The sequence below is a fragment of the Bos mutus genome, chromosome 8 (genome assembly GCF_027580195.1).
Source record: "Bos mutus isolate GX-2022 chromosome 8, NWIPB_WYAK_1.1, whole genome shotgun sequence".
Lineage (NCBI taxonomy): Eukaryota > Metazoa > Chordata > Mammalia > Artiodactyla > Bovidae > Bos > Bos mutus.
Window position 1 is genome coordinate 62,923,937 of NC_091624.1, and position 27,515 is coordinate 62,951,451.

The following is a 27,515-nucleotide window of genomic DNA, read 5'->3' on the forward strand; positions in this document are numbered from 1 at the left end:
TGCTGTTGCTACTGTCAGGATACAACACCATACGTTATCGTTTTCCTAAAACCTCACCCTGTTCCTTAAAAAACAAAATCCTTTCTATTAAAATCTCGTCAGTTATCCTGTTTAAGTAGGCTATTCCTTATACCACTGGGATCTTGGCTGATACGCCATTTAAACTAAGTCATAGTCCATGAAATTTAATATTCTTCTCATTAAAAGCATTTCTAGTTGGTGATATTAATAAATCATATACTCATGTTGTTTTGACTGTGGAAAAACAAAAAACCTAAGAATAGTTCTGCCAAAAATAGCTGTTTATATCATCTTAATTATTGTACATCTACCTCACTTATCATTTTATGAAATCTTGCCAGAGTTTAGTAATTTTTTTCTGAATAATTACACTGGACATAAACAGTAAGAGCCATAATCAAAGAGAAAAATAAGGATAATGAAGGAATATTGAGGGCACCAGCTCTCAAAATATATGTAAAAATATTTCTAATGCATATTGGTGTAAGAAAAATACAATAACTTTATCAGTATGTTAAATATACAGGATGAATTAAAGCAAATAGATTCCATTTCATGAACACTCTTTCTGGGTTCAGTTACATTATGGTGACTATCTGGTGATATAATTTGGTTTAAAGCAGAGTGGTGTTAGAAAATCTACTCTCGTGTTAGCCAAATCTTGAGTTTCACATTATTTTGTTGAAGAGTTTCTGGAAAAATATTTCCCTACTCATTTATTCTCAGAAAACCATCAGGAGTTAATCAGGAAACATTTCAAGCTCTCTAACCTTCTATGCTTCAGGCCATCCATCCTGAGTCAGTCATCTAGCTAAAATGTTGCTCCAATACTAATGCAGTCTCAAGAGTGAGAAAGAGGGCACTCTCACTTTGACCTGCAACTAAGAGAAAGGTCGTGTGACATGACTGACACTTTGCGAAAGCGTGGGAAGGAAATATTGGCTCATGTTATTATAACCCAGTGACTGCAGAGTTTGTACAAACTATGTATTCAACTGAACAAGGGTTTTGTTAACATTTCCTCTCCTTATATTTTCTATTAATTTACCTAGTGGCTATAAAAATGTGATCTTGTAATTCACCATTTAAATTTAGTTTTAAAATAATGTGATAAAAATGATGAATAAACCCAAATAAGAAGAAAAAATATTTTTAAAATGTATATACTGTATATAAAATGACAATATGTATACTTGGAGAGAAAAAAGGCCTAAATTATTTCCTTATTCACTCCAACTGTCAAAGGTTGAACATAATGATTTGGACATATTATGACCTCAAGACCTGTTTATTGGATTTAACGCAAATATTTGAAATAAAATTAAAATTGTATTGTCTATTTATGAGAGAAGTTCCAAACTTAAGCATTTGTTTTGTTTTTTAACACATAATGAAAAATTAATCTGCTTACAGAACCTTGGCAACACCAAAAAAAAAAAAAAAAAAAACCCAATGACTCTTTCAAGGTGCTGAAGATTACCTAAAAAGGCTTGTCAGCAGAACCATGACACAAGTAGATGTGGTGCCTGATGCTCCTTGGCTGAGGATTCTTTCTGATGAAATACAAGCTACCCACCTGTGACTAAAGGTATTAAGAGTGATGAAAAATATGGACAGGGTAAGAATTGCTTAGTGCTGTGAAACTAATCCAAAATGTACATGAATTCTAATATTTCATGCTCATTATAAAAGAGGTCTCTGATGTCTTAACACACCTTCAAAACCATTGATTCAGATATATTCTTTTACCTTCACAAGAATCTCCACTCATGAGCTCTCAACTCAATAGCAGCATTAATTCTAAAGAAAGTAAACAATCTACATGAATCAGGTATAAACTTTCCCAAGTTGTCATACATAATTAGCATGAACAGTTTTGAAGAGACTAGTTATGCTGTTGTTTCTTTACAGATGAATTTAGGTTGATAGGTTAAAATATTTTCTTGATTCTCTTCAGCAAACAAGACAACACTCTTGTTTTTGTTTGTTTTGTTTTTCGGGATTGGGGGGGGTGGTTTCTGTCTTTTTTTATTTTTGGCAGTAGGGGACAGTTCATGTATAGATCCAACATCAGAGAGCACTGAACCAAGAAGTGTTAGGGCAAAGTTGAGACTAGGGTAAAGTTGAGATCTCAGTACAGAGCCAAAGTTGTAGCAATGGTTTCTGACAAAACTGAGGAGTAATTTGAAGATAGAATTGTTGGAATTTGTAGTAAAATTGATGATCTGGATGAGCAAAGCAAGACAAAAGACATTTTCAATCCAGTTGCATTATTCAGGAAGGGATAGGCTACATTGTAGTAGGAAAATGACCCTTGAAATCTCACCAGCTTAATATATAAAAGTGTATGTCTTGTTTACCAAAAGTCAGTTAGAGTTTGAATTGATGCTTTTGAACTGTGGTGTTGGAGAAGACTCTTGAGAGTCCCTTGGACTGCAAGGAGATCCAACCAGTCCATTCTAAAGGAGATCAGCCCTGGGATTTCTTTGGAAGGAATGATGCTAAAGCTGAAACTCCAGTACTTTGGCCACCTCACGCGAAGAGTTGACTCGTTGGAAAAGACTCTGATGCTGGGAGGGATTGAGGCCAGGAGGAGAAGGGGACAACAGAGGATGAGATGGCTGGATGGCATCACTGACTCGATGGACATGAGTCTGAGTGAACTCCGGGAGTTGGTGATGGACAGGGAGGCCTGGCGTGCTGCGATTCATGGGATCGCAAAGAGTCAGATACGACTGAGCGACTGATCTGATCTGATCTGAGCTCTATACAGCAGGGCCTTTTCCAGTGGTACCACAGATACCTAGGCTCTTTGTATCTTCCAGGGCCACCATCAGAAATTCTTATTTTCCAGGGTAGCTACACTGAGGGAAAAGAGAGCTGAGAATTGTCAGGACTTCTCACTGCTGAGACTTAACATTGGTATGTGTTCTAAGCCTTAGAATCTAAGGCACAGACCATAGAACTCATCAAATAACCCATGTGCTTTCCTTCATCTTCCAGTCTATATGTAATTAGATCAGGACAATACGATTACTTCTGGCCAATAGGCTGAGTGGCAACGGTGTGTCATCTCTGGAATGAGACATTTAAGAGTTAGTGTGATTTCATCAAGCTTTTTCTCCCCCTGTCATATGACTGCACTTCCAAATGATAGATCTACAAGATTGTAAAGAAAAAAAGAAGAACCTATTTCCTAAGTCACTGTTTAGAAGGGAGCTGCTCTAGAGAGCTACTGGACCCACATATGTCTTTGTGTGGGAAAGAGCAAGGTTTTACCTGCTAGGCCTTAAAATTTGGAACTTGTTTTCAGAAAATAACCAAGCCTATCTTTACTGATACAGCAGTGAAGATGAGTGCTTCAGAACTAAGCCCTCCAGTGGAGAAAGTTATAATGAGCTTGGTTTCCTAGAATCCTACTACTGTTGAAAGATGGACGTTGCTGTTGTTCAGTCTTTACGTCATGGCACTCTGCGACCCTAAGGATTGCAGCAAGCTTCCCCCTTCTTCACTATCTCCCTGAGTTTGCTTAAACTCACGTCCATTGATTTAGTGATGCCATCCACCCTTCTCATCCTCTCATCACCCCTCTCCTCTTGGCCTCAGTCTTTCCCAGCATCTGAGGCTTTTCCAATGAGTTGGCTCTTTACTTACATCAGGTGGCCAACATGTTGGAGCTTCAGCTTCATCATCAGTCCTTCCAATGAATACTCAAGGTTGATTTCCTTTTAGATTGACTGGTTTGATCTCCTTGCAGTCTGAGACTCTCAAGATTCTTCTACAATACCACAATTCGAAAACATCAATTCTTCAGCACCCAGCCTTCTTTATGGTCCAACTCTCACATCCACACATGACTAATACTACAGCTTAGTATTAGACATGAAATGATTGGACCAGATGCCATGATCTTTGTTTTTTGAATGCTGAGTTTCAAGCCAGCTTTTTCACTCCTCTTTCACCCTCATCAAGATGCTCTTTAGTTCCTTTTCACTTTCTGTTATTACAGTAGTATCATCTGCACATCTGAGATTATTGATATATCTCCTGACAATCTTGATTCCAACTTGTGATTCATCCAACCCAGCATTTTGCATAATATACCCACTCCAGTGTTCTTGCCTAGAGAATCCCAGGGACGGCGGAGCCTGGTGGGCTGCCGTCTATGGGTCGCAGAGTCGGACATGACTGAAGCGACTTAGTAGCAGCAGCAGCAGCAGCACTCTGCATATAAGTTAAATAAATAGAGTGACAATGTACTGGTTGACATACTCTTTTCCCAATTTGGACCAGTTCATTGTTCCTTGTCAGTTTCTAACTGTTGCTTCTTGACCTGCATACAGGTTTCTCAGGAGGCAGGTAGGTTGTCTGGTATTCCCATCTCTTTAAGAATTTTCCACAGTTTGCTGTGCTCTACACAGTCAAAGGCTTTAGTGTAGTCAATGAAGCAGAAGATGTTTTTCTGGAATTCTCTTTCTTTCTCTACGATCCAACGGATGTTGGCAATTTGATCTCTGATTCCTCTGCCTTTTCTAAACCCAGCTTGTATCTCTAGAAGTTCTGGATTCACATGCTGCTGAAGCCTGGCTTGAAGGATTTTGAGCATCACCTTGCTAGCATATGAAATGAGCACAATTGTATGATAGTTTGAACATTCTTTGGCATTACCCTTCTTTGGAACTGGAATGAAAACTGACTTTCCCAGTCCTGTGGCCCCTGTTGAGTTTTCCAAGTTTGCTGTCATATTGAGTACAGCACTTTAACAGCATTATCTTTTAGGATTTGAAATAACTCAGCTGGAATACCATCACCTCCACTCGCTTTGTCTGTAATAATGCTTCCTAAGGTATGCCTGACTTCACACTCCAAATGTCTGGCTTTAAGTGAGTGATCACACCCTCATGGTTATCTGCATCATTAAGACCTTGTATAGTTCTTCTGTGCATTCTTGCCACCTCTTCTTAATACCTTCTGCTTCTGTTAGGTCTGGGGCTTCCCTGGTAACTCAGTTGGTAAAGAATCCACCTGCAATTCAGGAGACTCTGGTTTGATTCCTGGGTCAGAAAGATCCACTGGAAAGAGATAGGCTACCCACTCCAGTATTCTTGGGCTTTCCTGGTTGCTCAGATGGTAAACAATCTTCCTGCAATGTGGGAGACCTGGATTTGATCCATGGGTTGGGAAGATCCCCTGGAGAAGGAACAGCTACCCACTCCAGTATTATGGGCTGGGGAATTCCATGGACAAAGCCTGGAAGGCTAAAGCCCATGGAGTCACAAAGAGTCAGACAGGACTGAGCCACTTTCACTTTCTGTTAGGTCTTTGCCATTTCTTTCCTTTATTGTGCCCATCTTTACATGAAATGTTACCTCAGTATCGCCAATATTCTTGAAGAGATCTCTAGTCTTTCCCACTCTATTGTTTCCCTCTATTTCTTTGCATTGTTCACTTAAGAAGGTTTTCTTATCTCTCCTTGCTGTTTTCCAGAACTCTGCATTCAGTTGGGTATATCTTTCCTATTCTCCTTTGCCTTTTGCTTCTCTTGTTTTCTCAGCTATTTGTAAGGCCTTTTCAGAAAACCACTTTGCTTTCTTGAATTTCTTTTTCTTGGGGATGGTTTTGGGCCCTGCCTCCTGTGGAATGTTACCAGCCTCTATCCATAGTACTTCAGGACTCTGTCTACCAGATCCAATCCATTGAATCTATTTGTACCTCCACTGTATAACCATAATGGATTTTATTTAGGTCATACCTAAATGTTCTAGTTAACAGCATTATATGAACAAGGGTTGTGGGTCACAATAAACTGTGGAAAATTCTGAAAGAGATGGGAATACCAGACCACCTGATCTGCCTCTTGAGAAATTTGTATGCAGGTCAGGAAGCAACAGTTAGAACTGGACATGGAACAACAGACTGGTTCCAATAGGAAAAGGAGTTCGTCAAGGCTGTATATTGTCACCCTGTTTATTTAACTTATATGCAGAGTACATCATGAGAAATGCTGGACTGGAAGAAACACAAACTGGAATCAAGATTGCCAGGAGAAATATCAATAACCTCAGATATGCAGATGACACTACCCTTATGGCAGAAAGTGAAGAGGAACTCAAAAGCCTCTTGATGAAAGTGAAAGTGGAGAGTGAAAAAGTTGGCTTAAAGCTCAACATTCAGAAAACGAAGATGATGGCATCCGGTCCCACCACTTCATGGGAAATAGATGGGGAAACAGTGGAAACAGTGTCAGACTTTATTTTTCTGGGCTCCAAAATCACTACAGATGGTGACTGCAGCCATGAAATTAAAAGACACTCCTTGGAAGGAAAGTTATGACCAACCTAGATAGCATATTAAAAAGCAGAGACATTACTTTGCCAACAAAGGTTCGTCTAGTCAAGGCTATGGTTTTTTCCTGTGGTCATGTATGGATGTGAGAGTTGGACTGTGAAGAAGGCTGAGCGCCGAAGAATTGATGCTTTTGAACTGTGGTGTTCGAGAAGACTCTTGAGAGTCCCTTGGACTGCAAGGAGATCCAACCAGTCCATTCTGAAGGAGATCAGCCCTGGGATTTCTTTCAAGGAATGATGTTAAAGCTGAAACTCGAGTACTTTGGCCACCTCATGTGAAGAGTTGGACTCATTGGAAAAGACTCTGATGCTGGGAGGGATTGGGGGCAGGAGGAGAAGGGGACGACAGAGGATGAGATGGCTGGGTGGCTTCACTGACTCAATGGACAATGAGTCTCAGTGAACTCCAGGAGTTGGTGATGGACAGGGAGACCTGGCGTGCTGCGATTCATGGGGTCGCAAAGAGTTGGACACGACTGAGCGACTGATCTGATCTGATCTGAAGGCTATGAAATAAGAAATGTTTCTGTGCAGTTTAGAAGCAGTGATACATTTTAAATATAGCAGCTAGTTTTTCCCAGAAAGATTTTATACTACCCCAACAATGTTTTTTCACTCTTTTTTTCAGCATATAAAACAATCTGATAAAAGTTGTTTTTAAGTGATGCATGCATCCAGTTCTTTTATTAAAATAAATCTTCCCAATTTACCTTTTCTCATATCAAAAATAATTTCAGGTATCTTTAATTGGGCATGATATAGATTACAGAAACTGTAGACTCATAGTTTCAGTTTCTGCATAAAAGATACTATTAATATTTTAAATGTGTTGGCTTCAGTTTTTTTATAATATATATGGAAGAAGAAATTGACTCTCTCAAAATTGGAAACAATTCATATTACATAATCCTAGGAAAACAAGCCAAAAAACTACTTTTACTAACTACAGATTTTAATTTAAATATAAATTGTACATAGTTTGAAATTACTTAATGGGAGACAGACATCTTTGCCTCTGGAAGAGCCAAATTTCATGACTGGGAAATATACAGTCAAAGAAACAATGAAAAGTATATCTTAAATTTTGCTTTAAGTTTCAAATCCTTTGGTTTCAGTCAAGATATATGAAGTCAGGTTTATGACTAAGAAAGCCACTTTTTCCCTCTCATGCAATGAATCAGAGGCAACGAGAAGTTAGCTAGGGCTTAACATGGATTAAAAGCAAGAGAATTGATAAACTGTCAAATGCTCTCTTTTTAAGACAATAACAGGAAACAAAATGTCCAACCACTACTTATATTTATAGAACTATTATAGACCTAGGAATTGTTTTATAACTCAGAACAACATAAAAGAGATGTCTTAAAGATATCTCATAGAAAAAATGGAAAATCAGTCTTGTTATGAAGTCATTATAATAAGAAAATCTTTCTCCTTTTGTTTATATTTCTCTAATAATTGATTTTATATACATTATTCTTTTAAACATCTTACCCTTTGTTATGGTAAAGAAAAAAATTGCAAGTGAATATTTAGAATCTCTTGTATCTCTCACATACCAGGAGAATTTTTCCCTTGTCCCCATAATTTGTGGCATGGTTGTGCAGCCTGGAATAGTGAGTGAAGGACGAGAAATAAGAACAGTATACTGTAATCCATCTGATTGATTTCCATTGCTGAAAATCAATGAAAAGTTATTCACAGTAAAAAAAAAAAAAATGAACAGCAAGGACAGGAGATGCAAGAGTCTGGGTTTAAGGAAGATGTTAGAAATTGAGGGAGAGGGACTTGTGCTGTAGTCCAGTGGTTAGGACTTTGCTTCCAATGCAGGGGGTGAAGGTTCAATCCCTGGTTGGGGAGCTAAGATCCTACATGCCTCACAGCCAAAAACCAAAGCAGAAAACAGAAGCAGTATTGTAACACATTTAATAAAGACTCTAACAATTATTTTACAGTAAAAATTAAGAAAAAAAGAAAAGAAATTGAGGGAGAAGATTGGGATTAAGTTGCCATTCTGTGATGAGTGTGTCTTTGGGGTAACTGAGAGAGAGATGAAAAGGATTTCTATGTTGGGTTATGTGTTATGAATGGAAGCCTTCCCTTCCAGAGGATTCAGCAAAAATTAGAGAGCCCCTCTCTCAATTAGAGATGATTTTTCTCAATAAACTGCTGAAATGGGCCAAAGAGTAACCAGCTTCATAAGTTGTCTTGACTTTTAACAAGATATTTTAATTATCTCAAAAAAAAATAGTTCACCAGATATCATTTTGTTATACCAAGCCAACAGGAAAACAACAAATAATGATTGATCAATGTGATTAATCACTGAATGAAAATTCTCAAAATAACAGACTGGACTCAGGACTTATATTTCAGCGAGGAATGCTTCTACTTAGAAGTAACAGAAAACAGGTCTAATAGAAGTTTAACAACGGAGGGACATTTTTCTTATATCACAAGACATCTGAAAGTAAGGCTGTGTTGGCATTTGTTCGCAGTTCAATAATGGCAGACCTAACATCTCTGTTAACTTCTTTTCCTCTCATAACTGAAATGTGTCTGCCACTTTACAGTAGCAAATCCTTGAGATGAGAGAGAAACTGGTTTGATCCTTCTAGCGCATGAAGGAGGACAGCATGGGAAATAGAGTGGTCTCAAGAAGGAGGCTTTAGGGAAGACTGCAGAAAGTCTTTTGTGTAGTTCCATATTATCTACTTCATTTGATTTCTAGGGATGTCCCACAGAAAGCAATATTTTTGGTTTTTATGACTTTCCTGTGACTCTTCTCACTATTCAGATATTTCCTAGCCTGGTGAATAGCAGGTTGAAATCAGAGTCAGGGAACAAGGATGTATCTAGGCCCTGAGGCATAAATTATTCCTTCCATCCAACTTCTTCCTGAAGTAAACATCTTTTCACAAAGCAGGGTTAATATAAGCAATTTGGCATATATTTTTATCAGAAAAATCAGGCATTTTAATTCTGAAAACGAGCTGTCTTTTGGGTAGCAATAGAGGGGAAAGTTATACCATGAAGGGCTTTATTAGTGATATGAAATAACTGGCATATTTTATAATCTTAAAATCTCTAGTAACATAAACGAAATGATGTTCTGTAGGAAAAAGATTGAGTTTAGTGTGGTTCCTGACTCAAAACTTTTATATTTCCACCTGGATGATGGAGATTTGAAAACTCGAGAGATATCCACCAGAACAAAGTCAACATAGCCTATGCCACCTACTTACATGTACCTTCAAGCATGTTAAAATAATGCAATGGAGTATAGCTTGCAGCATCCTTGATTTTGTGCAGCGCCACCTTTCTGTATGTTTTGTTTGGGAGGCTGGAGTGGCTCTGGTCAGTCCCTGTTTAATGACTATGAACATCTTTGATCTGAGACATTACAACCCTGGGAAATAATGAGGAAGCATTCATTGGGAGTATTTTGTTGTTGTTATTGTTCCTTACTGTGGGTTCTATTACCACATCTCTCATTTAGCGTTGGTATGAGATTAGACCTCGATCTCTTCTAGATGCCTTCCCATGTGTGCTTTTCATCTGCATTTACTTGTCTCTTGAAGTTGAAGAGCTGGGAGTGCCCTGGATGGATAGACTTTGCATCAACAAAAAGCTGAGTTTTTTCAGGTGGCTCAAAGAAAGAAAAGAATTCAACTGTGGAAAAAAGTATTTTGTTACACAATATGCAAACATTTGTACTGACTTGTAGAACAAGTTTCATAAAACACACCCCCAACTAAGATAGATAGCATACAAATAGCCTATTCTTCCTACTGATTCTAGCACCATATAGAATGTGTTTCAATTTCCTCATTGTTACAGATTGTAAAAAGGAAAAAAAAAATCAGATTTTGGTGCTATATAGATAGAACTGAAAGGTGACAACAATTGATATAATCTAAAAGTGGTAAGAATAAATGTAGTGTAGCAGTTGGCATGCAGTTAGAGGCTCAAAGAATAAACGTTGAGTATCTGAGCTGCTCAGAATTTTACAAATTTCTGAATATTTAACTCAAATTAGATAATAGCAACAAGTGCATGCATGTGTGTTAAGTCACTTCAGTTGTGTCTGATTCTTTGCAACCGTGTGGACCAGAGCCCACCAGGCGCCTCTGTCCATGGGATTTTCTCCAGAATACTGGAGTAGGTTGCCATGCCCTCCTCCAGGGGATCTTCCCCACCCAGAGATCGAACCCACATCTCTTCTGTCCCATCTCTTCTGTCCCCTGCAATGGCACGCAGCTTCTTTACCACTATTGCCACCTGAAAAGTGAAAGTGAAGTCGTTCAGTCGTGTCCGACTCTTTGCAACTCCATAGACTTAACCTACCAGGCTCCTCTGTCCATGGATTTTTCCAGGCAAAAGTACTGGAGTAGGTTGCCATTTCCTTCTCCAAGGGATCTTCCTGACCCAGGGATTGAACCCAGGTCTCCCACATTCCAGGCAGACGCTTTACCATCTGAGCCACCGAGGAAGCCCCAAAACAGGTATATGTATGTGTGTGTGTGTATATATATATATATTTTGTACAAGGCCAAGTTCTAGGTGCTTTTCTCATATGAACTCATTTATACTTGTTAAACTTATAAAGTAGGTGCTGTTTTTGTTTCCATTTGTTACATGAAGAAACAGAGGCTTTAAGCAACCTGCCCAAGGTCACACAGCTAGTAGGTATTAGAACTGGGGATCTGAACTTAAGTTAGCTTCCCAGGTGACACTAGTGGTAAAGAACCCGCTTGCCAATGCAGGAGACACAGGAGATGAGGTTTGATCCCCAGGTCAGATTGATCGCCTGGAGGAGGACATGGCAACTCACTCCAGTATTCTTGCTTGGAGAATCCCATGGACAAAGGAGCTTGACAGGCTACAGTCCATAGGGTCACAAAGAGTCGGACACAACTGAAGAAAATTAGCACCCGCACACATCTGTCTCTGAGCTCTGTACTCTTAAACAGTGCACTATACTGCCTCTGTAGGACTTTGCTACTGCTACTGCTAAGTCGCTTCAGTCGTGTCCGACTCTGTGCGACCCCATAGATGGCAGCCCACCAGGCTCCCCCGTCCCTGGGATTCTCCAGGCAAGAACACTGGAGTGGGTTGCCATTTCCTTCTCCAGTGCGTGAAAGTGAAGTCGCTCAGTCGTATCCGACTCTTGGCGACCCCATGGACTGCAGCCTACCAGGCTTCTCCATCCATGAGATTTTCCAGGCAAGAGTACTGGAGTGGGGTGCCATTGCCTTCTCCAATGCACGAAAGTGAAAAGTGAAAGTGAAGTCGTTCAGTCGTGCCGACTCTTAGCGACCCTATGGACTGCAGCAGGCTTCTCCATCCATGAGATTTTCCAGGCAAGAGTACTGGAGTGGGGTGCCATTGCCTTCTCCACTGTAGCTCTTTAGGGATTATCTAATCTAAATCAAACCTCCCAGGAGATCTCAAGCATTATTGACACGATTTGTTAGATTAGGTCTTTGCTCTTTCAATCCAGACTCACATTTTTGTCCACTACGTCAAAGGAGATACTAACAATCCAATCAAAGGAAATGGGTGGTGGTGGAAGTGTTTAAAGGTTAGATGTTTTGTAGTTTTAAATAAATAATACAATTCATATTTAACTATTCTTTAAAAAATCATTCAATCTGCTTGGCATAGAGTCAGGTTAAGCAAGAGTTGTTGAACAGAATCAAAATAGTATTAATTTGGAGATTACATGTTAAAATTAGTACAAGATCTCACCTATAATAAACAAAATCAAAGTTTAGGGATTGCCAATACAGATAATCATATCCTTAAATAAACAAACAATTATATCAATACACACACACAAAAATTAATGAATAATGACTCCATGTAAACAGAGCTTATGCTTCTGTTACATGTTTCTTTTTTTCATAATTTATTTATTTATTGGGTGTGCTGGATCTTCCTTGCTGCATGGACTTTCCCAGTTGTGTATGAGCCTGAAAGTGAAAAAGTGAAAGTGAAAGCTGCTCAGTCATGTCCGATTTTTGTCCACGGAATTCTTTAGGCCAGAATACTGGAGTGAGTAGCCTATCCCTTCTACAGAAGATCTTCCCAACCCAGGAATTAAACCAGGGTCTCCTGCATTGCAGGCAGATTCTTTACCGACTGAGCTATCAGGGAAGCCTTGTACAAGCAGGGCCTGTGTCAACTCTTCATTTGTCTGCAGGAGCTTCTCATTGAAGTGGCTTCTCTCATTGCTGAGCATGGCCTCTAGGGCATGCTTACTTCAGTAGTTGCAGCATGTGGGCTCAGTAATTGCAGCTCCTAGGCTCTAGAGCACAGGCTCAATAGTTGGGGCCCATGGGCTTAGCTGCTCCACTGCATGTGAGATCCTCCTGGACCAGGGATAGAACTTATGTCTCCTGCATTGGCAGGTCGATTCTTTACCACTGAGCCACCAGGGAAGCCCTTACATGTTTCTTATTATAATGTATTTTGTGTGCAATTTCCAAGAATTAAATGAAATTACTCAATAACTCACCTTCCTTTTTGATAACAAGGTGTCAACAAATAAGACCCAACTTAGCTTTTGAATAACATATACTGCTGGTTATCTTGATTTAAAAAAAGTTTAGATTTAAGACATCTTTCCTTATATCCCCAAATGCAATTATAAGGCATGATAATTTTATCAGACATTGTAGTAAATACAGCATAAATATCATTAACAAAGCCACAGTGGGGATATGTGGACAGATTCCATTTATCCTCTAGTCAGCTTCTTAATGATTCAACCTCTTAGTCTCTGTGGTTTTCCTGCCATTCTGGACAGGTGACAAGGCCACTGACTGCCTAAGTTTTCCAGAACATTCTGCTGTATGTCAGGCCCAGCTAGAACACAGCAGAATGGCAGACTCATCATAACATAAAAGTAACACTTTTGAATTCTTTGAATGACATTAGCACTTTGGGCTTCCCTTGTAGCTCAGTCGGTTAAAGAATCTGCCTGCAATACAGGAGACCCAGGTTCGATCCCTGGATTGGGAAGATCCCCTGGAGAAGGAAATGGCAAACCCACTCCAGTATCCTTGCCTGGAAAATCTCATGGACACAGGAGTCTGGTGGGCTGCAGTCCATGGGGTCACAGAGTCAGGCACGACTGAGCAACTAACACTCACTTACAGAACAGCACCCTTAGCACATGATAAAATTGAGCAAGATGTTTTTCTCAAGTGCAGACCATGAGAATGAGGAAGAGGAAACTTATCTCTGAAGAGAGAATAATCTCATATACTAGACATGTACCAGCAGCTGGGCAAATAGCTGATCAGAGGAGTAATTTAGAAGAGAAAGTTACATGGAATTAGAGTAAAAAACTAGGGTTCAAATGTTAAATTAACCACTTTTTAGTGCTTTAAGCCTGAAGAAGTCTCCCGTCTTCTGTAAGCAATGATTCCTTCATCAGTAAAATTTGATTAATAAAACCAATTGTGAAGATAATTTTTGAGAATTAAATAAGAATATGTCTGATAAGTGTTTAATAGAGGGCTAGTACGTAGTAGATGATAAAAATTTTGAGATAAATCCAAACATCATATTAAATTTTTAAAAGTGGTTTATATGTCATATGGACTTTTACTGTCCTTTTTAATTTTTCCATTTTTTTCCTGAATATCTGCAGATTACAAAGGATGTGCACCAAATGCAACGTAAAGACAAATAATCAAGCAAACGGGTTTTATGAGAAAAGATGAAAAGGTAAAGGATACACACCTTGTCTTACTGCATGAATTGCATGCGATTTCAGTTGTATCCAACTCTATGCGACCCTAGGGACTGTAGCAGCCCAGGACCCTCTGTCCATGGGATTCTCCAGGCAAGAATATTGGAGTGGGTTGCCATTTCTTCCTCCAAGGGATCTTCCTGACCCAAGGAGTGAACCTGAATCTCTTACGTCTCCTGCATTGGTTGGTGGGTTCTTTACCACTAGCACCGCCTGGGAACACCTATGCTATGGTACATAAGTACTAAAATCCACCATTGACCTAATTTATTATCTTGTTAAAAATTATACACCATCACTAACTTGGCCATAAAAATTTATAGGCCTTATTTTGAGAAAATAACGTATACAGGACCTGATGTACAGGTCCCCACAGAAAATCAATTTGCATTTGTACCGTCCTGCTTCAGCGGTAGGTGATAGCGCCCCCTATTGACCAATAGTGTAGAGGAAAACATGCACATCCGGTCACACCTCTAAAAGCTACTAAGAACTTATCTTGTGGGTCTATAGGTGGGAAGACATCTAGATAAACACATAAATGCAAGTACACACACAAAACCACTATCTGCATGTATGCACATGCTAGAAGGGTCACACTTTCACTCCTGCCCCACATGCATAGGCTTGACAAATGCTGCGTATATGGAGAACCTGTTGATGCAACTGAACAATATCCTCTTTTATATATAGCAGGAGTACAATCTAGGTGAACTAATGTAGGTCTTTAATAATAGCTACGTAAATCTCCATGCCAGGCACCAAGACAGTCTGTATTTATTTATAAGTTATTTATGTTTAATGCTTAAAGTTTTGAATGCACAGTCTACCATAATTGAAGTACTAGAGGTCAATACAATGCATTAGAACTATGTACAATCCACAGGTTAGTACCAAAACCTTTCTACCCTATAGAGTTCTACAAAACTATCAATGACGTCAGACACTAAGCACTTAAGACACCATTTTTTTTCCTTCTACTACATTAGGAATGCCAATGGACAGATCATTTCAACTTGCAGCATTCGCCCATTTCTAGTTTGAAATTAAGTAATTTTCTACATATATAATAAAGTTTATCTACACCATTTTCTTGATTTTGATTCATTGCAGCAAAGACACTATACATCAGCAGATCCAGACAATATTTTAATTTCGTTATGAGGCACTCAGGAATCAGTAATGCCTGCATTAAGTTTAACTATTGTTTCATAGTGTTTTATTAGTTTCTGTGTCAGACTCTTTAATTCATTGAACTGTTTAGTTGATGTTCTATAGAAGTCTACTCTGGGCCAGGCAGTAATGCTAAGTGCCAGCTATGCAGCAATGAGTCAACCAAGCAAAATCTCTCCCTTCGTGGAGATTACATTCTAATGGGGAGATATGAATGTTCCCATTCAGTCACATCCAGACTCTGAATATTTCAGATAAGTAAAAGTGAGTATTCATCATTCCTTTAATGAAGTTTGGAAATGTAAGTTTTTATTCTCTTATGATTGCCTGGACACTATAGCAGACCTGTTTTTAGTAAGCATGTGGCTGTATTTTTAGTTTCTTGTTGATATTTTTAAATGGGTTCAAAAATGCTAATAGATACCTTATGGCTATCAGATGTTGTGAAATAAAAATGTGAAATTCGTGGTGCTCACGATGTGTAACTTAGTGGGAGATGTGTGTGTGTGTGTAAGAGAACTTATTGTTATTTAAGACCTTGATCTTTTTCCAGTCTCCCAAAATATAATCCATCTCTATCACTAAATTTACCATTCTCCTCATTTGCAGGGAGTTATAGAGAAACACTAAATAAAGCATGCTTTGAAAAATCCTTATAAGCTTTAAAAGAGCAGGAAAGATCATCAAAACAAAAATACCTGTATACAGACCCAAATGGGGTTCGTGTTTAAGGTTACCTTCTGTTAAAACTCTGTTTTTAAGCTATTCAGATTAAATTCTTGAAACCAAAAGATACCCTTTCCAAGAGTGATGTGTGAGCATGTTTCTAAGTCTAGATTTGACCAAGGAAGGCAGCTGCTTTACCATTTAGCTCCAGGTTGTATTGATTACCGCTGGGCTGAAAAGTGACGCTACCTATGCCCGAGTGCAGGGGAGACGTGATCCAGAGTCTCAGCTACTCTTCATGTTACTAATACCAGCACAATAAGAAATGGGTGGCCTTAACCATTACTGTCTCTCCTTATAAGTGGGGTTTGTTGAGGTTTTACCCTATAAAATGTGTCCAAATAGTAAGGAGCAAAGATTGCATTTAGCTAATACACTTTTAAGGATTCTCTCTCATGTTTCTATAAATATGACCATGAGAGGAAAATGAAAATACCAAAGAGAATATTTGAACCAGGTTTTGACCAAGTAGTACGAAGAACAAACACTGGTAAGGTCCAGTGAAGGTAATTGGAATGTAAACTTTTCCCTGGGCTACCCAGAGGGCACAATGGTAAAGAATTCTCCTGCCAGTTCAGGAGATGCTAGAGATGTGGGCTGGATCCCTGGGTCAGGAAGATCCCCTGGAGAAAAAAATGGCAACCTGAAGAAAGAAATAAATTGCCTGGAGAATCCCATGGACAGAGGAGCCTGGCCTGCTACAGTCCATAGCGTCACAAAGAGTCATACACGACTGAAGTGACTCGCACACACAGAAAAAAATGGTATCTAGAAGGATAGTCCTGATGTACCTAATTGCAGGGCAATTAGGAGAGGCAGGCATAGAGAACAGACTTATGTACATGGGGGCAGGAGTCGGGAATAGGAGGGAGAGGGTGGGATGAATGGAGAGAATAGCATGGAAATATATACACTGACATGTGTAAAATAGATAGCCAGCAGGAATTTGCTGTGTGAATCAGGGAATTCAAACCAGGGCTCTGTGACAACCTAGAGGGGTGGGATGGGGTAGGAGGTGGAAGGGAGGCTCAAGAGGGAGTGAACACGTATACCTATGGCTGATCCATGTTGATGTATGGCAGCTCGTTTTTAATGTTAAATATCCTTCCTGTGATTATCCACATGTTTCTTTTCTTCTTCCCTCTACTGTTAGTATTCTTGGTTAGTAGAAGGGAAATGATTCAGAACTATTTGCAGCTGCCTTCTTTGCTTGCTTGCTTGCTTGCTTGCTTAGTGGCTTCAGTCGTGTCCAACTCTGTGACCCTATGGACCATGGCCTGCCAGGCTCCTCTGTCCATGGGTGTTCTCCAGGCAAGAATACTGGAGTGGGTTGCCATTTGCTTCTCCAGCTACCTTCTTTAAGTAAGGTAAAATTCAACAGATAAATGCAAGTTCTTTCTCAGCCTTCAAGAGGCTTAGTGCTGAAGAATAATGCTTAACATAATTGCCGTACAGTTACTCCACTTTTTTTCTTATTTGAAGAAAACTACTGCAATCATGTATTTAATCATATATTTACATTTGTAAAAGTCTGAAATGGTCTTGTAGACAATTTGTAGAATTCTGTATCTTTTCAAGTGTCAGTGTTGATAGTTGGTCTTCTGGAAGAGGAAACAGAGAGCTTTCATAGCCCCAACAGCTCAGTTTGGAAGCTTCTTCACACTCTAAGACTTAGAACTCACGAAGAGAAACAGAGGGAAGATTAGAAGTTTGGACCTTGGGATGCTAGCGTGATTACTTCCTGGTATTCTCACCTGGGTCAGTACCAGAAGTTATTCTCCTTAATTGTAATCTTTAAAAAAAATATTATTGGAGTATAGTTTCTTTATAATGTTGTGTTAGTTACTATACAGCAAGGAGAATCAGCCACATGTATACATATATACCCTCTTCCTTGGATTTCTTTCCCATTTAGATCACCACAGAATATTGAAAAGAGTTCTCTATGCTATACAGCACATTCATATTAGTTATCTATTTTTATCTATTTTATACATAGTACCAATTGTGTTCAGTTCAGTTCAGTCGCTCAGTTGTGTCCAACTCTTTTCAACCCCATGAATCGCAGAATGCCAGGCTTCCCTGTCCATCACCAACTCCCGGAGTTTACCTAAACTCATGTCCATCAAGTCGGTGATGCCATCCAGCCATCTCATCCTCTGTCATCCCCTTCTCCTCCTGCCCCCATCCCCTCCCAGCATCAGAGTCTTTTCCAATGAGTCAACGCTTCACATGAGGTGGCCAAAGTATTGGAGTTTCAGCTTCAGCATCAGTCCTTCCAATGAACACCCAGGACTGATCTCCTTTAGGATAGACTGGTTGGATCTCCTTGCAGTCCAAGGGACTCTCAAGAGTCTTCTCCAATACCACAGTTCAAAAGCATCAATTCTTCAGCACTCAGCTTTCTTCACAGTCTAACACTCACATCCATACATGACCACTGGAAAAACCATGAATCAAGGCAAATTGGAAGTGGTCAAACAGGAGATGGCAAGAGTGAATGTCGACATTCTAGGAATCAGCAAACTAAAATGGACTGGAATGGATGAATTTAACTCAGATGACCATTATATCTACTACTGTGGGCAGAAATCCCTTGGAGGAAATGGAGTAGCCATCATGGTCAAGAAAAGAATCCAAAATGCAGTACTTGGATGCAATCTCAAAAATGACAGAATGATCTCTGTTCATTTCCAAGGCAAACCATTCAATATCATGGTAATCCAAGTCTATGCCCCTACCAGTAATGCTGAAGAAGCTGAAATTGAATGGTTCTATGAAGACCTACAAGATCTTTTAGAACTAACACCCAAAAAAGATGTCCTTTTCATTATAGGGGACTGGAATGCAAAAGTAGGAAGTCAAGAAACACCTGGAGTAACAGGCAAATTTGGCCTTGGAATACAGAATGAAGCAGGGCAAAGGCGAATAGAGTTTTGCCAAGAGAACACACTGGTCATAGCAAACACCCTCTTCCAACAACACAAGAGAAGGCTCTACACATGGACATCACCTGATGGTCAACACTGAAATCAGATTGATTATATTCTTTGCAGCCAAAGATGAAGAATGTCTATACAGTCAGCAAAAACAAGACCGGGAGCTGACTGTGGCTCAGATCATGAACTCCTTATTGCCAAATTCAGACTTAAATTGAAGAAAGTAGGGAAAACCACTAGACCATTCAGGTATGACCTAAATCAAATTGCTTATGATTATACAGTGGAAGTGAGAAATAGATTTAAGGGACTAGATCTGATAGACAGAGTGCCTGATGAACTATAGACAGAGGTTCGTGATATTGTACAGGAGACAGGGATCAAGACCATCCCCATGGAAAAGAAATGCAAAAAAGCAAAATGGCTGTCCGAAGAGGCCTTACAAATAGCTGTGAAAAGAAGAGAAGCAAAAAGCAAAGGAGAAAAGGACAGATATAAGTGTCTGAATGCAGAGTTCCAAAAAATAGCAAGGAGAGATAAGAAAGCCTTCCTCAGCAATCAATGCAAAGAAATAGAGGAAAACAACAGAATGGGAAAGACTAGAGATCTCTTCAATAGTGTAGTCTTAATTTAAAATGCTTCTTGTAAATTACAAAATTAATAGTGTACTTGACAAAAAATGCTATGTTATTTTTCTCTTGAGTTACTTTTCAAACTTCAATTTGGGGAGTGAAGACTATATTCATTTACTATATTCATTATATCATTATACATTCATATATTAACTTATATATATATTTGTGAATATATTCACTATATTCATATTCATTATATCTTTAACTAATAACCACAAATTAAGTGACTTAAAAATACACAAATTTATTATCTTATTTTGCAGGTCACAAGGCCAACACAGTTCTCACTAGGCTAAAATCAAGATGTGAGCAACCTCTAGGGGAAAATTCATTTCCTGCTTTTTCCAGCTTCTAAAGCTGCCTGGGTTCTTTGGTTTGTGCTTTTTCCTCCAACTTTGAAAGCAGCAACATAGTATCTGACAGTACATCTGTTGTCACATCTCTGTCTCTGACTCTCCCTTCTAAGAATACTTCCACTTTTAATAACCTTTGTGATAACATTAGAGCCACCCAGATAGTACGGGATAATCTCCTTAATTTAAGCAGCTGATTAGCAACCTTACTTTTACTGCAACTTCAGTTCCCCATTGTCATGTAACATAGTTCACAGGTTTGGGGGCATTAAGACATCCAAGGGGAGGATATTTTTCAGATGCCACTATTTTGCCCACTGCAGAGATAGTAGGTGAGAAGTACTTAAGTAAATATGATAATATAAAGTCAGTTGATAAATCCACTTAGCAAAACTTGAATGAAAGCTTTCAACCTCACTTCCAGATTATGGGATGATTGAATAGCTCATTTTAAATAGCATGCAGACATGATTTTAATAATATTCCCAAGAAATTCACTTAAAAAATTTTGAGACTATAATTGATTTTTAAGTTTCTTTTTCTGTCTCAAAAATAAGCATATATAAAGATAACAATGTTAAATAATGGAAAATCTACTGTTCTGCCCTTCTCCCTTTAGCTTCTTCCAGTGTATATAGGATCTGATGAAGGAAAATGATAGGTTTATGGAAGGAAAGAACATTTCCTTTAACAAGCAAACAAAAAAAAAAAGAAAAATGCAAAGAGAAAAGGTAGGTTGGAAAGTGTACTTTATAATTCAAAGTTTGGGCCTGGTAGAGTCTCAGTTGGAAGCTTTTATTGTATCATTCATTGCTCTGTCATGGTTCAAAGTTTTATCTGCATTTTTGTGAATAATAAACCCTCATTTTTTTCAGTCACAATTTATGAGGCAAAGTGCTAGATTCCAGGATTATAAAATGGAATAAGGGTGACAGCATCAGGACATATAACTTCAGTGCAGTAAGGAAGTGTGGTAAGGCAGATGCTGCTGCTGCTGCTGCTAAGTCGCTTCAGTCGTGTCCGACTCTGTGCGACCCCACAGACGGCAGCCCACCAGGCTCCCCCGTCCCTGGGATTCTCCAGGCGAGAACACTGGAGTGGGTTGCCATGTCCTTCTCCAATGCATGAAAGTGAAAAGTGAAAGTGAAGTCGCTCAGTCGTGTCCGACTCTTAGCGACCCCATGGACTGCAGGTAAGGCAGATATTTGTGAATTATTAGGGGAGCAATAAGAAATTGTATCTAACACATCCTGGAGAAGAATAGCAAAGACAGATTCAGGAATAACTTCTAAGCAGATAAATGCCTGAGCTGAGTACTAAAGCATAAGAATGTATGGGTAGAAGTGGAACACACGTTCTATGCTCATGGAACACCATGAAGGGGAGTGTGGAGAAGCCCCTAGGGTACCGGGAGTTCCAAGCCTCTCCTTGTCACCGGGGTCAGCTTCTCTCCACTCTTCAAGATACACCTCAAACCCATCTGCTCTGGGCTATGGTCTCTAACCAGCTTTACATAATCAAACGTCATTACCACAGCTCCCTATTTACTTCTTTAGTGGTATTTATTGCGATCTTTAATTATGTTAATTCACATGTTCAGCATTTCGCTTCTTTTTTCTCCTCACCACAATCTAAACTCTACCAGATACTCTCCCATCAGCGCATTTTTCTAAAGTTTTTCATTAATGAAATATCTGCAGTGATTTTAATGATACTTTCTGGTAAGGTTCAACCTTATCCTTCCTTGTATTTCAGCTGCCCATGAACTGCAAGGAATCAGAGTGGAACTGGAAAAAGCCCAGAAAAATGTGAAACTTGCACACGGTCATCCCAATGCAGCAGTGTCCCCATGGAAGATGATTTCTTGGGATTTGGACAAGAGAGAATAGACAAGCTTGGAAATGTCATCCTTTCTCATGACTTTAGAGTAACCAAAGTAATTTTTAACAGCATTAATTTTTGGCCTTTCAGTAAGTATCTTTCTGATATTTGAATTTGTATCGCAGAACAGTGTATTAAAAAAATTGAAACCATCACATTGCTTGACTCCATAAGCAATACATTTGAAGGCATTTATTTCATGGCTATCCAAATATATAGATGCTGTTTTCTTTTACAGATCTACTTTTTTTTTTTTTTTTCTCTCAAAGGACTTTTGAAAAGTCACTTCACAATGTCATGTTGAGAGGTAGGTTCCGGCTGTTAGGTAAAGCACATTATCTGGATAAGTGACTAAATTCATACTGTACCACAGCTTGAGAATCTTCCAAACTATATCTTTGAAAGTGAAAATCTACTCTCTCTGATTTTTGTAGAAAATAGTCAGATGTGTCTTTTAATTTAAAGTTCTACCAAATCACTGGTTATATTAATAACACACACACACACACACACACACATGTCTTCTTAGGCTGGAAATAAGGAGTTAGTTGCCTAAGACTAGAGTTTTTATTTTCCATTCTTTCCAGCATCTGGTAGCTTAGAATCAGACACACAGCAGGTACCTAAAACACATTCGATGAAGACTCAGCCATAATGTCCCACTGGGTTCACAATCCAGCATCTAAATTTATTTTTCAGGTAAAACAAAATGCTTCCTAAACCTAACTACATGAGAGACATTTTTTTTTCACTTTTTATTTAGAAAAAAATTGGTAAAATTTATATGTAAGAAGATATATCTTAAACAGACCTTCTTTTGATTAAAAGGGGGGAAAAAAAACCCTTTTATCTTAATACGATGACTTGTCTGCATTTGGTCTAAGAAAGAAAAAAACACACACACACAATTATGTTTATTTCCAGTTGGACTGGACAAAATCAGTATGATGGGGCCATCCAAGCCAAAAACAGTAATCTTCTTAATCAAGATTATCCTTTAAGACTACAGAAAGACTGGGAGGACATTTCATTTGTATTTTCTTCTTCCCACAGCCCCCCACCATGATTGTTATTATAACTGATCTTCAATTACTAATGTTATTATTGATTTTCAGTGGTGAAACTTAATCATTAGTTATTGCCATTAGTTCCCTTGCTATATTTAATTTTTAAAATTCTTTTTAGTATAATGAATATTTACTTTATTCTTCCTATCACAGCCTTTTCAGATTTACTTATTTGAAATATTCTCATCTGTAAGTAGCATCCTACTTATAACCTTAACTGTAATGAATGTTTTCTATCTTGGAACTGTACATATTTATTTCTGTTATAAGATATAACATGAACTTTGAAAGAGGTAGAAGTTTTATGAAAGTAATCTCATTATTATTCAGTAGTGTTCCCATAAATGTATATAGTATCCCTAAAATATTTATCTGTTTTTTAAAACTTTATTGCACCTGATAAATCAACATGAATTCCATAAGAAATATTTCAAGATGACCTGAAAGTTAATGAGTTAGTAGGCTAGGTTCAAAGCTCAAGAAACCCATGAAATGTTATGAGAAACACTTAACTTTTGAGTTTGCAAGTCTTGGAAGAGAATTAATTTTATGACAAAAAATAAAATAGCATGCAGTTATAAACATGAGTTTTCATTTAACTTATTTTTATCACCTCAAATCCATACTCTCATTCCACACTTCTTTAAAACACTGATGTTTGATAGCCTCAGAGCAAATTAAACAAGATGATGGCTGGCTGAAGTCATTTGAACAAATGATTTTTGTTAATAAAATATCAGCTGTCATTATACATTGTGATTTAGAGGAAATATAAAAATATGAGTCCCACTGGTTGTAACATTAATTGCTTAAAATCTTGTCACTGCAAAACTTCTATACGCTGTAGAATTTTTAGTTTATACAACTAAAATTTATGGTAATACACCACTAACATTTAGACCATTATTTAAAATAATTATGTGTTCTCTATGGAAGAATGATTTTATCTCTAGAAGACAAGACTCAACCATAAATATGGTATATATTTTTCTTTCACGATTCTTGTAGATAGCCAAGGTTCAGGGAATAAATATAGTGGAAAAGTGTCTTAGAAATATGATTGAAAATACAAAATTTTTCAAGATATTTTTAAGACTTAAAACACTACGCTTGATTGCATATCCATTCATTCCACACTTATCTATTAAGTTAATATTGGCTGTCCTCTTGGGATACTTTAGTTAATAAAATGTTCTTTTTATATTTACCCTTTCTGTTTGTTACCTGTTTAGAGTACAGGTAGTAACTTTCTGTGAAACATATTTCCAAATAGTCTTTAAAAGTCTGGTATTGTGTTTTATAAAGTTATTTTTACAGCTGTTTTTCTCCCCTCAAATGAGCACCCAGTTACTTGAAAAGATTTAACTACAACGGCAATGAACCCCTCGATTTTTACAGTTTTAATCCATTTCCCACACATTTCTGGAACATTAAAAAATATTTTCAAAATGTACATCTCAAAATTTAAAGTATATGGTATTTCATACAGGATTCTTTGCTTTTTATAAGTAATTTTTATTGCTGTTTTTACAACATGTTGGCATAGTACTGTTTGCTAATAATTTATTTGAAAGGATGCCTCATAACGTGGTAAAAGGTGATAAGGTCACGTATTAACATAGACTTTTCCTTGTGTTTTTTACCTCATTAAGAGGTTTCTTGTGTCTGTAATACAGTTGATTATAACACTGGAATAATCATAGGTTTGATTTCTGTGTGGGTTGCATGGTATAAGTCCTTCATTGGCCTTTAATTGAAGCCACTAATTATCTTTCAAATGCTAAAGGCAAGATGTTGGATTGGTATCTTAAACCTTGAAAGCCTACTAAAAACAGATGCTGGAGTTATGATGGCCACTATCAAGTTTATATATATTTATAAAGTATCCTATCATTAATATAAATGTCTTAATACACATTTAAATGTCACAATGGTGTTTCAAATTTTATGCCTGTTTTGTTTTGTCTTCTCTTGTCAATAAATTGGATAGGTTAATGCCAGCTTAATGATAAAGTTTGTTCTCAGAGTTAATATTTATAACCAAGTACCTAAGTACAGGAGTAGTTAAGTCTAGAGCCTGAATTTAAATGGTTGAAGCTTAGAGAACATCCATGGACAAAATGACATTTAAGGGAAAAATCTCAACAGTAGGGCATATCTTTAAATAAAACAACTGAATCATTTTTAAAGCATAATATGTCTATATGCATTTTCAAAAATTATACACTATTTCATAATAGAGAAATTAGGAAATTTTAGCACACCATACAAACTTTCGCAGCCTTGAAAAAAAAACATAAAATTGGAGAAAAGATTTTCACTATTTACAAAATGTGAATAATATTTTGCTTAAAAAAGTCATGAAAATAAATATTGAGCTATGACAGTGCATAACTATATTAAAACAAAATACCATAGTTTCCTCAAGTTATATGGAGTGAGTTACAAAAAAAATATGGTATTTCTGTAACAGAGAGATGCAAAAACAAGGATTTTGCATGAAAAAAAACAGTCCCAGCTCACTTGTTTGAATTTAGGGAGGGGGCGCAGAATAAATATGCCTTCAGAAAAGTTATAGAATCTGAGTCATAATGAACTTCAAATGACATCTAATACATTGACCTTCTTTATTCCTGAGCCCTTCTCATAACTTCCCAGCTTATTGGCCATTTACACTTTGTCTGCATGTCTCTTATGATGGAAGAAAATAGCTAAATAGTGCTAAGGAGAAAGTTCAAAGTCTCTGTTAAAAAAAAAATTGATCGTATCTATTTTTATCAGGTCCATATTATTAACTGTGATATCCCAGCTGCATAGCAAACAATCCACTACCTGCTCACACAGACACACACACACACACATACACACATAATGTTCCTGAGATGTTTGAGCACAGGTAAAGAGATAATTAGGAGAAGGCAATGGCACCCCACTCCAATACTCTTGCCTATGGGCAGGGAACATCTGATCCCGTAAAGCATTTTGGAAGGAGATACTAGAAGATCTTGAAAGGTACTTTGAGGCCTTGTGAATTTATGAGATGTATTCTTGGACTTTATTTTTATATCAATCATTCATTAATAAAATCACTGCTTTCAGTGTGGAGTCATAGCTTTTAACCAATCCTATCTTGTTGGAGATTTGGATAAAGAAGACAATCATGTGAAATACCAGAAAGCAACACAAGGAAAGGAAAACTAGTCTGAGTCCTCAGTCATATTCCTCTGCCTTTTAATATGCATTACCAAATTTCCTACAAAATATCTTAATATATTTATTTTTATTTTATGTGAATATTTACTTTCTCAGTGTTGGGATCTTTTTTTTTAATCTGGCGATTTAGGGCTTCCCTACTGGTGCAGTGGTGAGGAATCCACTTGCCAATGCAGGAGAAATGGGTTTGATCCCTGATCCAGGAAGATCCCACATGCCGAGGAGAAACTAAGCCCATGTGACACGACTATTGAGCCTGTGTTCTAGTGCCCAGGAGCTGCAACTGCTGGACTGGCTCACTTTGGGGTCAGTTCTCTGCAACGGGTGAAGCCACTGCAATGAGAAGCCCGCACATGGCAACTGGAGAGTGGCCCCGCTTGCTATAACTAGAGAAAAGCTCGCACAGCAATAAAAACCCCATGCAACCAAAACTAAAATAAATAAAATTTTAAAAATATTTATTTACCATATTTATTATGTTATAAAAAATCCTGCATAAAATGTAACATAATCATAGGAATAATACCTCATCATATTCACAGTTCTATCCACAGCCAAGGAGGGGAGATTACACAGATTTTTAAAATCTTTTTAAAAAGAGAGAGAAAGAAGTTTCTGCACTGCAATGAGGACTCAGAGCCTCAAAAAAAAAAAAAAAAAATCTGGCCCTATCTTAATATCTCTAAAGACATGAAAAATGTTATTTCCTAAGAAACAATGGGACCCCCATTTGTAAAGCTATTTTACTTAACACAATATGCCTTCTGTTTTTACTCAGACTGCATTAATTCCAGTATCAAAATGTACTGTTAGAATTCTCAATGTCTTTGTGACTTTCTAAACTGTAATTGATCACTTTGTGACAAACCTTTTCAGAAATTTTAGAATGACTAAAAACTCGTGTGAATCCTCAAGACCTAAAGAAAACAACATTGGATTGCGTTGAAAGGGCAAACTCTTCAAATTATTTATTACAGATAACTCACCATGGCAGACACATGAGATTAATAATTACTAACACGCATTGTACACTTTTAAAATCCATACTGTGTGTTGGATTTTTAAAAAAATGATTTTTTAAATCTGATATGTGTGTGTGTGTGTGTCTGTGTGAGCAAGTAGTGGATTATTTGCTATGCAGCTGGGATATCACAGTTTATAACATGGACCTGATGAAAATAGATACGATCATTTTTTTTTTTAAATCCAACACACAGTATGGATTTTAAGCAGTATGGATCCATGTCTGCTTAATCACTGGTTCATATGGTCTATTATAGAAAATAATTTTTTCCTAAATTTGCAAATTATTTAAAGAATAAAATTGAGTTTTAGTAAAATTTTATCCGTTCACAAATATATATTGAATGTTTTACTATAACCAGACACTATTTTCAT

General features: G+C 37.7%; 1 long non-coding RNA gene across 2 annotated transcripts; it reads left to right on the top strand.

Annotated features, from left to right (window-relative positions):
- The first annotated feature begins 1,441 nt into the window (after window positions 1-1,441).
- On the top strand, window positions 1,442-26,537 carry LOC138988980 (uncharacterized). 2 transcript variants are annotated; one of them, XR_011465237.1, is made up of 4 exons: window positions 1,442-1,609; window positions 14,029-14,105; window positions 21,712-21,926; window positions 26,248-26,537. It is a non-coding gene; the product is annotated as an uncharacterized lncRNA (long non-coding RNA). The 2 variants fall into 2 exon arrangements; XR_011465238.1 differs by lacking the exon at window positions 14,029-14,105.
- The last annotated feature ends 978 nt before the right edge of the window (window positions 26,538-27,515 follow it).